This window comes from Crotalus tigris, unplaced genomic scaffold (genome assembly GCF_016545835.1).
Source record: "Crotalus tigris isolate CLP2741 ecotype Arizona unplaced genomic scaffold, ASM1654583v1 scf7180000019068.10715455, whole genome shotgun sequence".
NCBI lineage: Eukaryota > Metazoa > Chordata > Lepidosauria > Squamata > Viperidae > Crotalus > Crotalus tigris.
Window position 1 is genome coordinate 690,976 of NW_024097358.1, and position 15,120 is coordinate 706,095.

A 15,120-nucleotide genomic window follows, 5' to 3' on the forward strand; every position below is an offset into this window, starting at 1 on the left:
CCAGGCATCTGAGTTATTTTAGGTTTTAATCTCCAAAAACAGATTTCCATCTCAGACAACATATTGGCTCCTGTTGTTAATTTTTCCGCCTCCTTGTAAAATTGGGTTCTGTCCATGGGGTTCTTTTATGGAGTGTTTGTAGCAGCCTGCACAAATCAGGGTTCCTGGGAGTATTGTAGTGAGGATGTGCTCGCTGGCTCATACACTTGTTAATTTCTGAAGGTAAGGAAAAGCTGTATGGCTAATTCTGATTTATGCAATTAATTCTACCCTATTATTCCCTAAAGAGCTCAGGGAGGCATCCGCTAGTTTCCATTGCTTTAGTTTATCTTTGCAGCACATATATAAAGAAAGATTGGGAAACTGAATCCTGTGGGGAAGGGAAAGAAAGGAAAGGGGGGGGAGGGAAGAAAAATAAGGAAAGGAAAGGAAAGGAAAGGAAAGGAAAGAAGAAAAGAAAGGAAAGGAAAATAAGGGAAGGGAAAGGAGAGGAGAGGAGAGGAGGGGAGGAGAGGGGAGGGGAGGGAAGGAGGAAAAGGGAGAAAAGGAAAGAAGGAAGGAAGGATTAGACATAAACTTGGGTTCTTGCACCTGAGCTAAATTTCATTTCTAAGAGAAATGATCAACTGACTCACCTGCTGACCTGCAGTTCTGCAACCTGGGAGCTCCATTTTTGAATTTCTGGGCTTCTGACCATTTCTGACAATGAGCCACTTTTTCCTAATATTTGCTGTTCATCTTTTGCATTTGAGCATTGAAGATGACCCTCATGGCAATGGCCTTTATATTCCAGACTTTGACAATGGTGTTCACAAAGGCATCCCTGTAAATAACCAATGTGCACATCTGGGTTTTCGGATTCCATGGAAATTTCACTTATTCATTTGTGTACACATGCAACTTTCCCTTTGTAAATTCACGTTACTGAACAAAAAAAATGAGGTGATGATTGGAGATTTCTGCTTGAACTAAACACTAGGACCTAGAACCTCTCTGCCCTTTTATTCTAGAGGTAACAGAACATTATAACGGGTTAACAAAAAGCCATTACTCAGGACCACTTATCATTCTCAGCCTCCGTTACTGCATAGCAGAATGATTTAAGTAATATATTAGTGTTGTACCAAATTGACTCCTCTGCTTGAAGCAATAATACTATTTTTAGATTCAATTTTACTTTGGAGTCTCTAGTTCAAGTGAAATAAGATGGTTCACATTAGAAACTCTGTGGGGGGGGGTTTACTTTTTAAAAGCTGCATTAATTTTTGGAGTTCCTGAAGGCTATTCCTCAGATGGATAAGGAAACTGTGTGTCTCTCTCTGTGTGTGTGTATTGTGTGTATTTTGTGCATTTGTGTTTATTTCATGGCTCCGAAAGATAATAAGCTGCACTTGACACATGTATTTTTATGGTTCTCCGTAGATTGCACAGTGTTGTTGTTTTTTTGCTCGTAATTTTGAACTGGTTGCCTTTGGGAATGTGCATTATGGCCTTTAAAAATAGTTACTTGCAAGTTTCAGATTATATTCTAGTATTTATGTGCTTCTCTGGGTGCATCTAGTAAACATTTCAGGGAGGATGATGAAATAGCAAGAAAAGAACGTGAATCAGGGGGTCAATCGGAATAGAGCTGGAAAGGACTTTGGAGGTCTTCTAGTCCACCCCCCTGCTCAAGCAGGAGAACCTACACCATCTTAGACAAGTGACTGTCTAGTAGTCTCTTCTTAAAAATCTCCATGATGGAGCACCCACAACTTCTGAAGGCAAGCTGTTCCACTGTTTAATTGTCCTCACTGTTAGGAAATTTCTCCGTAGTTCTAGGTTGCACCATCACAACCATCGCGGACGAAGTACGCATGCATCGGACTCGACACACAAGCAGCCCGCATGCACCATTTTAATGATTTTGCCATCGACCTGCTACACTCGACAGGGCAGTTCAAGTCCACGTGGACCAAATATCAAATTTTCAAAACTTACTTTTAAAACTTGGAAAATCCATCGAAAAAAGGTGCCGGAACTCTGTTCCGGTGTATTCTATGACAAAAAAAAAAAAATCACTGGTTTTAGGCCTACGTGGCATCTGATTCTTAATCTAGTCTGCCTTGCAGAGCTGAATATATTCACCCAGAAGTGGTCACATATTTTATTTGCATTTAACCGTCATTAAGTTTGGATTATGGCGAAAGCATTCAGCACGAGACAGTCTCCAACCCACCAAGCTTGTAGAGCACGGACTTACTTACCCTTCCTTCTCAAATCTCTGTGATCTGCACCTGTTTAAATAGACCATCACCAGACCATCAATCTTCAGCAAATCAGCCCCAGAGGGCTTCTTGCTGTACAATCAAGGCAAACTATTCCATTAATAGAAATCAGTAGGGGTTCCTATCCCTCCTCTTTCAGCGAGGATTTTCATGCTGACTTCATGCCTATTATGTCTGAGCAATGAGACTCCTATTTGCTTGCATCAGCAAGTCATGAAATAGATGTGCTCCAAAACGCTTGTCCCCCTAAGGTACTTGCCCTTCATGGGGCATCAGCTATAGCTCTCCAGATTCAAGAGTGTACGAACTGAAGATCAAGGATTTGTGCGCCAAGGGAGTTGAGAGAAATGGGGGGAGGGAGTTGTTATCCAACGAGCAATTCTGAGCCGCAGCAGCAATTTCATTAAAGCTGTGTCTCCATAAAGATATTTTACATCCTTTGATCAGCACATGGTAATTGTACACACTCCACTGCCATATCTAAATAATTCATAATTTATCAGGGGCGGTCTTCTCTACAGTAGTTTTATTGCAGGGCCAGGCAAGACAATCATACAGAAGAAACTATAGGGGGGGGGGGAGCAATTTGAGAGGAAATGTTAGATGAGATATTGTCTCGGGTTAAAGATGGGGTCACTTTTTTTTTTTTTTTTTGCAAAGGTACTGCATTTTCTACTTTTGCAAAGGAAAATTGGGCACATGCCGTACTGCCCTCCCAAATGCCATTTAAGAGAGCCAGTATAGAATGGTGTTAAGAGGGTGGGAAAGCAAGCTTCAAATTACGTTAAAAACAATTCAGAAAAATAATACACATCAGGTTTTTGTAGAATGAGTTGCTCTTTCAACACTGTGAGGAAAACCAAAGGAAAAGAGGACCTTTGGCTATGTGAGCAGATGATGGACTAAAAAATGTTATTCTGTGGGACGAGATTGAGAGACTTAAAGAGGGGGAACCATAGATAAAGTGATGGAGAGAGTTGTATTATTCGTCAAAATTATTGCCAGAGAGAAGTTGAGATGGTAAGTAGACATCAGACCAAATCAGTGACTCAGTGGCATCTATTTGAGATCATCTTCCCATTTCACTTTCCCTTTTTATCCCTATGACATTATTCTTATCCTTAGATTCTGAGACATGTTACGTCGTATTTGTATTGTTAAAATATCATTCTCCCCTTTTTTTTCTAATATCATCTGCTCAGGCAGGAAGCCTATACCATTTCAGACAAATGGTTGCCCAATCTCTTCTTTAAAACTTCCAGTATTGGAGCACCCACAACTTCTGGAGGCAGGCCGTTTGATTGATTAATTGTTCTATATGTCAGGAAATTTCTCCTTAGTTCTAGGTTGCTTCTCTCCTTGATTAGTTTCCATCCAATGTTTCTTGTCCTGCTTTCAGGTGCTTTGGAGAATAGGTTGACCCCCTCTTCCTTGTGGCAGCCCCATGGAACACTGCTGTCATATCACCCCTAGTTCTTCTTTTCATTAAATTGGACATATCCAGTTCCGGCAATCATTCTTTACATGTTTTAGCCTCCAGTTCCCTAATCATCTTTGTTACTCTTCTCTGCACTCTTTCTAGACTAGAGTCTCAACATCTTACTTTGATTGCATTTTTATGGCCAACCAACTTTACCTTTTTGACTATACTGTAAGGACAGCCCTGTCTAGCACACATACATAAATACATACAGTACATACATACACCCTTAAGAGAAGAAAACCTATGAAGAAAGATTGTAATGAAAACATAAGCTCTGCGTCTCCGCAATCACAAAATATTGGCACAAGTTTGCACGAAGGAAGCGCTTAGTGTTTGGAGTATGATGTAATGTAAATTCTGCAAATATTCTGAGATTTTTTTTTTTCCTGCAGTAGCCTGGAGAGTGTCCACAAATGATTTGTTATCTATCTGGATCCTTGCTACACAAAGAAATGCTCTCCATTTGGAGGAATCAGTTTTTAATGTTGAATGAAGTGGGAAGTCAGCTGGAAAGTTGACAGCTCGGGTTTGAGACCCAAGCGCCATGTGATGGGATGAGCTCCTGTCCTCATTCCAGCTCCTGAAAAACCTAGCAGTTTGAAAGCAGGCAAATGTGAGTAGATAAATAGGTACCACTTCAGTGGGAAGGTAATAATGCACTGGCTCCAGGAGGAAAACAAAAAAAGCAACAATTGGAAATGCCCAGAAATGTTTGAGATTCTACTTTATTGCCTGAAGTTCTGAAAATCCTATTTTGAAAGAATAGTAGATATTCCAGATTCCTGGATGCGCTGAGTTTCTGATTTCACGCCAGACCAAAGGAAGAACCAAATGCACTGAAGAGATTTCCACCAACTCATCTTCCTGGATAAGACATAGCAATAGGAAGAGGGGAAAAAAACACATTATATATAGCTTTAAAAAAACATCTCTTCCTCATCAAAATGAGCCATTTATTTCCCTCTCCTTCTTTTAAAATATTTTAAATAATTTTCTATCTGCTATAATAATTTTAAAAGTGCTTTTACTTTTTTCCCGTTCATCTGACTCCTGGCTTGTGCTACAATACTACTGAACAGACTTCAGTTGTGGTGCATTTTCTCACCACAGTCAGTGAAAGTGTTTTGTTTACATTGACCGTCTGGCTGTGATAATATCACAATTCTACAGGACAGTATCTGCCCCACTGGAGTCCCGTTTGCTGCTAATTAGCTTGTTGGCTGTCTCTGAGTTGAGGCTTTGTTTCTGTAGGCCTCACACAAACTGTTGACATTCCAAGGTTCTCATCTCATCGCTTTAGGTTCCTCTCCATTAACCTTACGTGTTTTCAGTTTTACTTCCAGCTTCACTCTGGCCTTGCTGCAGCTTTTTTCAATCTTTTTTAGTCAGTCTTCCAGGTCTAAGCGGTTCTGGTGCAGACAGAGATTTGGGAAGGAACTTGTAGTTTGTGAGTAATTTAAATGCACCATAAAAGTTCTAGAAACTTGTCAAATACCTACAGAAAGAGCAGGGGTTAGGGAGATACAGCAAATATTGTATTATTATATGTATCTTGTGTGTGCGCATATTTTTTAATTTAAAAGTTTTAAACAAGAGTGTAAAACTGATACAAACTAATATGTAGTAAGGGGGGTGGAAAGATTTTTTTAAAAAAGTGCAAGAAAAGAGATATGTTGAAGAAAAAATAGAAAGGAAATGTGTATTTCCTTAAGGGTTGTTTTGATTAGGTTCTTCAGTCATCAACAATATCAAAATCACAGGCAAGAAAGGCTTCATAATTTTTGGAGTGGCTAGGTACTTTACTGAGAAATTAAATTTTTTAGTAAAGAAATTTAACCTATTCTCCAAAGCAACTGAGGGCATAGCAAGAAGCAACGGATGGAAACTAATCAAGGAGAGAACCAGCCGAGAACTAAAGAGATATTTCCTGACAGTGAGAAAAACTGATCAGTGGAACAACTTGCCTCCAGAGGTTGTGGGTGGTTTTCAAGAAGAGACTGGACAGCCATTTGTCTGGAATGGTATAGGGTCATTGCTTGAGCAGGGGGTTAGACTAGAAGACCTCCAAGGTCCTTCCTTCTCCAACTCAATTATTCGATATTTCCACATGGAACCTTTGTTCAGCATCAACTCTAATGTTCACTGATTCCTATGCTATTGTAGCTGCTCATCAGAGACTCTGATTTATTTTTGACTCGGCTGATACATTTCGAGTTGCATTTTAAGTGATTTTCCTTTCTCTCTGCTGAAGCTCTGGAGAACTTGTGAAACATTCCAGTTACCTGCCTCCCACCTCCTGGACTCAGCTCAGCTTTGCTTTCTCCTCCTCCGTAGGGAATCAATCACTGGAGCATTTTACTGAGATGTTACTCTTTTTTTTTTTTTTCCGACAGCTCTTTAAATTTTTACAGCAGGCTTCTTCCTTCAGGTCCCTTCTTTATGTTTGAGAAAGAGCAAGAAAGGAAAGGAAATCAGGAAGGAAAGGTAGGCCCGGACTGAAAGAAATTCTCTGCCTTTTGAGCATCTGCAGTGATGGAAAAGGTCAGCGGTTGGCTTCTGAACTGCTTTTTCAGGACTTGGAGGAATGAAAATGGGGCCTTGTGGAACTGCCAAAAATCTCTGTGCCTTGATAAAGGAGAATATTTATAGCTTGGGGCTGACTTGTTAAGTTAATACCAGAGTTGTCAGGGTAATGATTTGAGGGCTAAACAGCTTATGTAATGATGTAATGTAATATAAGGTGGATGATGCAATAATAGGAATGACTCAGCAGGTGTGTGTATCCCTTTAAGAGTCAGAGTATAAAAGGGAAGGCTTTGCTGGAGTTTTTTCTCGTCCGTTTCCTGCTGTAATTGCTGTGTATTGGAGTTTGCTGTTTCACCATGTGTATCTATTTTGTTTCTAGTGTATATTACAAATAGTGTAAAATAAACCACCATTTAATATAAACCACTGTTTACTGTATTTATTCCTGGGTTATCTCAGCGCAATAAGACTGTGCATGCTCTGATATTCCCCATTGATTTTGCTTATCAGAAGGTCACAAAAGGAAATCAGATCATCCCAGGACATTGCAACCATCATAAATACATGCCAGTTGCCAAGGGCCCAAATTTTGATCACATGACCATCGAGATGCTGCAATGGTTATAAGTGTGAAAAGCGATTGTAAGTCACTTTTTTCAGTGGTGTTGTAACTTCGGCCACTAAACAAATGGTGGTAAGTCCAGGGCTACCTGTAATAAGAGAATAATCTTTGAAATATCATCTTGGAGATTAGATTAGCCCCAATCCTTTTGTTTGGCTCTGAAGAACTGGTAGTGTCCCCTGGGTGGGGGGGGGCTTACCTCATTTTGACATTTGTGCTATGACATTATGACACAGGTAAACTTGACCTCCCCCCCCTAAAAAAATAGGTAAAGATGAGTCTCATTTTAGAACAGGAACAAGATCGTCCTTCATCTGACATTCTAAAGATGATCAGAAGTCTGTTATTTCTCTCGGCTAGGAGACAGCAAACTGTGGAGATGCTATTAAAAACATAACATTCAATTGACCTTTTGCTTATCTATAAATGTAGAATGAGCTGTGTAGACCAGTATCGCTGATTCACCGGGGAACCGTTGTGAGGAAATTTATTTCCTTGCACTTGCCATAAAAATAAATTGCTCCTCGGAAAGCATGAGTGATGTGACTGCCATGTTTGTCTGTTGCCACCACCCAGTAATAAGATTATTATGGAACAGAGGCTTCCCCCCAAGGGAACCGTAATTGCGTGGCTGCGTTATCAAATTTTCTTTCATCAAATTGCCACATGGGCATTCGGCGGTGGAGAAGGATTGCCTGTTTTAAGCTTTGCAGCTCATGATTTGAGAAGTTTACATCCTAAGCTGGCTCTGATTCATGGATCATATTAAGGTGTGGTTTGTTAAGCCATAGTTTAGGGGATAAAATACAAATATCTGCATTGTAAAAAAACAAAAAAACCCACTAAGCCATACATAGCAATACACAGAGTGTTATAAGTTCAATGTCTTATGAAAGCATGTGTATGTTAAGTTGCCAGCACTCCCAAGTGTTAATCAACATATTTTTTGTTGCCCAGGCCCAGAATGGGCATCCACACAGAGAACTGGTTGTTCACATATTTGAATCCCACCACTGGATTCTAGGCTGATTCCTCTTTTAACACTGCCCCCTAAGTTCTGCCACTCCTTTGCTTTTTTATTTTTTTAAATAGATTTAGACAAAACACAGAAGACAGAATCCGAGAAGAATGATTCGTTGGGCATTAATCAAGCTGGATGCCCTGGTGTCTCCACCATCTATTCCATGTCACAATCCTCCTTCCACATATGCTGGATTTCAGCTCACACAATTAGTTGCTCCGTGACTAAGTTAAGGGTTATGTCCTGAAACCACTGCAGGATCTTCTAAGCTTCTATTCCCTTTGTTTATTCCTGCAAATCAACTTTTAGATCCTTGGATCACCAGGATTGAGTATGTAGTCTTTAAACCGATTTGCATTCTGCTGGAGCTACATAAATAAAATATGATCATTTCCCATAAGAGCTCTTGAAGGGACACAAAGTTCCCCCTGCAAAAAAAAATGGGAAAAAAATGTTTGCTGCATTTATATGCATACTTAATTATTTAGGTGTACTTGAAAGCCACAGAATTACTTCCTTCTCCCTAGAACATTTGATTTTCTCTTGTGGCTTAAACCGCTGGCATTTTTTTTTTTACCACAACTTGATCAAAATGAAGCAGAACCAAGGGATCTTTAAAGTTATTATATTGTCCATGGATTATAGTCAGTTATCCCTCATGTAATACAATATAAACATTTAGATATAGCCATTTTGGAACAGCCTTGCAATGTTGCAAAGATTTCTTTTTAAAAGCCTGTGTTTTTTTTCCACCTGATTCCTATTCAGTGATGAGATTTCTTTGAAGCTTGATGACATAGTCATTTAAAAAAGCTTCTTAGGACTTTGGTGAATCATCTAAAAACAGTTTTCACGCATCGGTGATTTTCCTTTCTCCTTTAAATTAAGTAATCGAGTTCAGATGTTTGAAAAAAAAAGCTTCTATCATTTACTCCAGCAATGATGTAACAGCCTACCCGATAATTACTTTGTGACACAGCTCCTTCAAAAATAAAATAAAAAGATTGTATACATGGGCAGAAGACTGCATAGGTATAAAGTTCTAGGCTAGGCAGAGATAAAACTATCACCGATTAAATTAATTGCTTCTATAAATTGAACAAAATTAGTGATTTCGTAGAGAGTAAGGCAAGGGGCACAAAACATAAGCAGTCCTGATCATATTCCCTCATTTACTGTAAGAATGTGTGTGATAAGTGAAGTTGGGGAAAGCTTAAAACACTTTCAGGCGGAGGACTGAAAGAGGAGGATGAGGAGGACAGAGGGAAGAAGGAGGGGGAAGAAAAATAGAAGATGGGTAAGGAACAGGAGGAGGGGGAGAGGGAATGGGGGAGGATGAGGAGACAAAGTGAAGAAGGATGAGGATGGGGAAGGTGAAGAAGTTAATGTGGAACGGGGGAGAAGGAGAAAGAGAAGTAGAAGTAGACAAGGAAAAGAAGGAGATGGCAATTTTGATTGAGAAGGAGAAGAAAAAGGAGAAAGAAGGAATGGGGAGAAGAAGAAAGAGAAATAGACAAGGAGAAGAAGGAGAGGGAGATTAGATGGAGAAGAATGGAGAAGAAGAAGAAAGAAATAGACAAGGAGAAGAAGGAGATGAAGAGGCAAAAGGTGATAGATGAGGAGAAAGAAAGGGAGAAGAGAAGGACAGAGATAAGGAACAGCAACATGGCAAACCATTTAACCAAGAAAGAGATCCAGGGAATTCCAGACTCCCATAATTTCCAGATTTCTTTTGTGGTGAAGAAAACCATCCAACATTTCAAATCTTGATAACTGGAACTGAAAATCGGTACTACGATGAAGCAGAATGAGACAGATGCAGGAGGCAGAATATTCTGGGATGGGCAATGAAGGCAGAGCACAAAAGAATGAGGTATAAAAGCTAACTGCCTAATTTACTCTGCTGCTTCAGGGCACAGAAAAAATATAACGGTCCTTGAGAAGGATTTGTCTTCAGTCCAATCAAAATCCGTCTTTCAAAATGGGGAGGGAATGTTATTTGGTCCTTGCCTTAGAGAGTGATGTACCTTCAGAAGGTTTTGTTATAAAACATCTCAATTTTCACACTAAAGATTATTGCCCATGTCTAGTTTATGTCTTCTTCTTGTGCCATATCTGTTATCGGACGTTGGCGATCATGTTGGCGATCCTGTTTTTATCAGCAGCCGCACGAAAAAGTGCTGCTGAGTTTTGTCCAAACCAGTCCCTTAGATTTGGAAGCCACGATGGTCTTCTTCTGCCTGGACCTTGTTTGCCTTCAATCTTTCCCTAGAGGATTAAATGGAGTATGCCGTATTTTTCTGGGTTTCGCATCACATGTCCTAAATATTCTAATTTTCGTTTTTTAATTGTTTTGATTATTTCCCTTGGCTTTCCCAGGCAGCTTATCACCTCCTCACTTCTGATCTTGTCAATCCAGTTTATACATAACAGCTGCCTGTAAATCCACATTTCAAATGCTTCTAGTCTCTTCAGGTGGCCTTCTGTCAGAGACCAACTCTCTACTCCATAGAGCAGGATATTTATGTCTAGTTTAATGAAGTGTTTAGTTTAATGAAAAGGACTAGGAAGGATATGATAGCATTGTTCCAATATCTAATGCTGCCATAAAGAAGAGAGGGGTCAGGCTATTCTTCAAAGCAGGATAAGAAACAATGGATGGAAACTAATCAAGGAGAGAAGCAACCTAAAACCAAGGAGAAGTTTCCTGAGAATGAGAACAATTAACCAGTGGAATGGTTTGCCTTCAGAAGTTGTGGGTGCTCCATCACTGGAGGCTTTTAAGAAGAGACTGGACAGCCACTTGTCTGGAATGGTATTGGATCTCCTGGTTGAGCAGGACTAGATGACCTGCAAAATCCCTCCCAACTTCTGTTTCTCTGCCTGAATTCTTCCACCAACCCATGGCACACAACATCTCCTATCTGACTGTTGTACTGTATTCTTTTCTTCTGTAGTTGTTTTTCCTTTTCGAAGCAGTTGCATTCTCAAATTTTCAAATGACTATGATCTGGCCTATGCTTCCAAGAAATGTCACAGATTTCAGCAGTTTCATATACTCCCTAGTACGAAGTACCAACTATTAAAAGACAACCAGCAAACTTTGCTAATAGCAAATAAAGTTTTCATGTTAATGACGAAAACATAATCTTTTGAATTACTCTTCGGTGGAAAATGAAGAAGTTGTTTATTGGGGAATGGAGATGGCCTACGGATACACACTGTTGGCAAATAAAATCAACTTAATTGTGTCTTTGAGTGTAATTAAACATTTTTGTTGTTGTTTTAGAGAGATTGGCAAGAAAGCTTTCGGCTGCAATCTGATCTTTAGAAAAGCAGAAAAAGAATGCCATTCCAGAATTAAATGGAAAGAATGGCCTGTTTGTGTGTTTTTTTAATCTTGTAAAATTAATTGCAGAATGATACATTTCCTGGTTCTTGGCAAGAGCAGATAAGTATGTTTGTTTGTCTCTTCATCCAGGGAGAGTGTCAGTTTGTTGAAAGGGTAATTTAATGTTATTGCTAATTTTCTTTCTAGTTCTCTCCATTCCCTAATCTCTTGCATGTTTTCCTTTTCCAGCTGATGTTGAACGTTTAATGACCAGTGAGAATACTCAGGCCTCTTTAGAATTTTTTTCAGAGTTAGTCGACTGTAGAGTGATGTTTAGAATAATAAATTTTAGTTATTTGTGCTTCTTTCCTATCAGCATTTCACACAGCTGAGTCCAGTATGAATATAAGAGAAATTGAAATTTACCCATTAGAAGTAAACTGGAAAGAGAGATGACTATCTACCTATTTTTGTTGTTGTTGTTAATGTGTATGTTTATTAATGGCATGTAGAACTTTTAATTCCAATTTGACCTTCACTCCCTCTCTGCATATACAGCCACCTTCGATGTTTATTAAATTTCTGAGTATTACTTTTATGGCATTAAAAATCCCCCAAACAATTTGTAACATAATCAAGAAATGAAGATCTGTCCATCGATAAGTTGTGAAACTTAGGATCAGATAATCAGATCTGGTGGGTTTGCTGATCTTGCATGCTCCAGTTTCTTTTTTTGTTCCAATTTTACTGTAGAAACGGTTCCTGAATTTGACTCACTCAAGTGACTAGGGACTCAATGCTCTTTGAACCTTTCCTCCCAAAGGGACCAGCCTATGCTCTGAAAAAGAGACTCTGCCTTGTGTTACAATCTGGGAAGTGTCCCAGATGTCATTTAGATTTAATTTGGAATCTATTTCCAGATAGATAAAGGAAGAATGGAGGTGTCTTGGTCACTCGCCTGAACTCTACAGGAGATTAGAAAGGAAGGGGAGGAAGAGTGAGTAGAGCTGAAAATCAACACCTACAAGATGAATAATTCAACCATTAACCATTTCCACATGAGGATTTCTTATCTTCTTTCCAGTTCATGCATATGAGAGATGCTCAAAAAAGACTGATCTCTTATTTTGACTTTCAGTTTGATGGAAATTGCCTTGCGACTTTGGGGCAGACTGCAGCTGTATCTGCCTGCCACAGGTTACTGAGGGAGACTGAATGCCTTCCATGCTGAAATAAACTGAATATTTGCACCTTTACTTTCCAAATTCTGCATCTGAAAAAGGGAATAATATAAATGTCTTAATGGTGTAGTCTTATTGTTCATAATTTGTGCACCTTCCTTGAACCAATGCTGTTCTTTATCCCAATTTAAATCTCCACTCAGCTCTGAAACTATTTAATTTTGTTGGCATGACATATTGTGTGGTGTTGGCATGACTGTAGCAATAGCACTTAGACTTATGGACTGCTTCATAGTGCCTTGTAGCCCTCTCTAAACAGCCAAAACAACACTATTTAGTTGTGTTGGCCTGACCAGCAGGCCACAAGGAGGTACCCGCACTGTACTTTGTTGTGTCCCAAGCCTACTACATCTGCTGAATGAAAGAAAGAATGCATGCATGCATAAATAATGTAGCTAAATTTCAGCCAGCTTTTAAGACTTTGGCAGGTGTTATCAGGGCAAGATGTTAGGCAAGATAGACCTCCAGCTGGGGTTTGTGATGGGAAGGGGGCAGTGGCCATGGCCCAGAGCAATTTTCTGTTGGAGACAAAGTTGTACTAGGAAGGAAGGAAGGAAGGAAGGAAGGAAGGAAGGAAGGAAGGAAGGAAGGAAGGAAGGAAGGAAGGAAGGGAAGAAGGAAGGAAGGAAGGAAGGGAAGAAGGAAAGAAGGGAGGGAGGGTGTAAAATGGTGGGTGGGAGGAAGGAAGCAAGGGAGAGAGGGAGGAAAAAGGGATGGTGTAAAAAGGTGGTTGGGAGGAAGGAAGGAAAGAAGAGAGGGAGGAAAGAAGGAAGGAAGGAAGGTGTAGTGTAGAAGGAAGGAAGGAAGGAAGGAAGGAAGGAAGGAAGGAAGGAAGGAAGGAAGGAAGGAAGGAAGGCTTTCTGAAATCCAAATGATTTATCTTCTTGTTGCCACATCTGATAATTTTTCTATATAACATCTACAGCTTTCCAAAGAATCCTAAACCTGCTGCAACAGTGCTGGTCCATTATTCCACAGAGCAATAATACCTTGAAAGAGCAATCTTTACTGGCGCTGCCAAAAGGATATTTCTAAAATTGCTTTTAAGAATCTGTCCCATAAGATCTTTTAAAATAACCAACCTATCGATAAGCATGCAAATATTGGGTCTTTGGCATGACCACCTGTAATATCCTACTCTAGCCGATCGGGAAAGACCAGATATACCAACTCAGATCAACGCACGAAAACACTCCGAATAGCCAGACCATCATCTGATCTTCATTTGTATTCCAAACAGCTGTTCCTTCGAGTTTGCAGAGAGACAGCCGAGCAGAAGCTATTATACCTCTTCAATCAAACTGATTGCTGAAAGAGGCAGGGAGTCTCATCTGAGTTATGCTTTTACATGGCCAGAATCCATGATGCGCCCGAGAAAGCTTTTAAAATAGCCTTCATTTTTTGTGTTATAATTATAAGTGACAAATGCTGATTTTCCTACAACCTATGGGAGCAGGGGAGCGCTGCACTTGAACCCATTCTCTTCTTACATTTCTCCTGAATTCATTTGCAAATGCAAAATGCCATCTTTTGAGAAACTGGGATTGCACAGGTCCACACTCAGAGGAGTAAATTTTGCCTATTCACTGGTGGTGGGGGGGGGGTAAAAGCTGGACCTTCCTTCTTCCCCCCAGTCTCCTTCATCTCTCATCCCATCTTCCTTCCTTCCTTCCTTCCTTCCTTCCTTCCTTCCTTCCTTCCTTCCTTCCTTCCTTCCTTCCTTCCTTCCTTCCTTCCCCAACTAACAGGAAGAAAAATAAAACTTGGGTAGTTTCTGCACCACCATCAATGGACCTGCTTTCATCCTTGTATCCCAAGTGACAAGAATAACAAATAAAAATATGAGGTTTCCCCCCCACCCCACCCCTAGTGTAGTCAGAGCTAATAGTGGAAATTTGGGTCAAGTAATGCAGCTTACATGCAACTTACAAGTGGACACAGATTTGCCCCAAACCTCAATGTTACAATTGATTTGAGCACTGGGAGAAAATCAGTTACTATTCACTACCCAGTTGCAACGGATCCGTCCTACACAATATATACTCTGCAACGATCACTATATTCTCACGCTACAGGTGCTACCTCATATCCTAAACATAGCTTAGATGCTGTAACATGTCAGAAAGGCTGGTGCTGCTTTTTGGAAAAACATGAAAGTTTAAGACCAACCTGTTCTAGCAATTTTGGATTTCCAGACTGCTTAGTGTAGGTAGATAACAGAATAACAGAACCAAGAGAGTTGGAAGGGACCTTGCAGGTCATCTAGTCCAACCCCCTGTTTGAGCAAAAGACCCTATACCATTCCAGACAAATAGCTGTCCAATCTCTTCTTAAAAACCTCCAGTGATGAAGCACCCATAACTTCTGGAGGCAAGTTGTTCCACGATAAATTATTCTAACAATCAGAAAGTTTCTCCTTAATTCCAGGTTGCTTCTCTTTCCCTCTATTGTTTCTTGTCCTGCCTTCAGGTGCTTTGGAAAATAAATTTACTCAGTGAGCCTTGCTTTAGGGCAGGTTTATTGTACTTCAGTGCCTGTCCCCCTTTATTACAATGAGACATTTAATTATTTAGAGCTTCCAAAGGTTGCTTATCTTTTACAGATTGTAACAACACATCTCAGTTTTCCC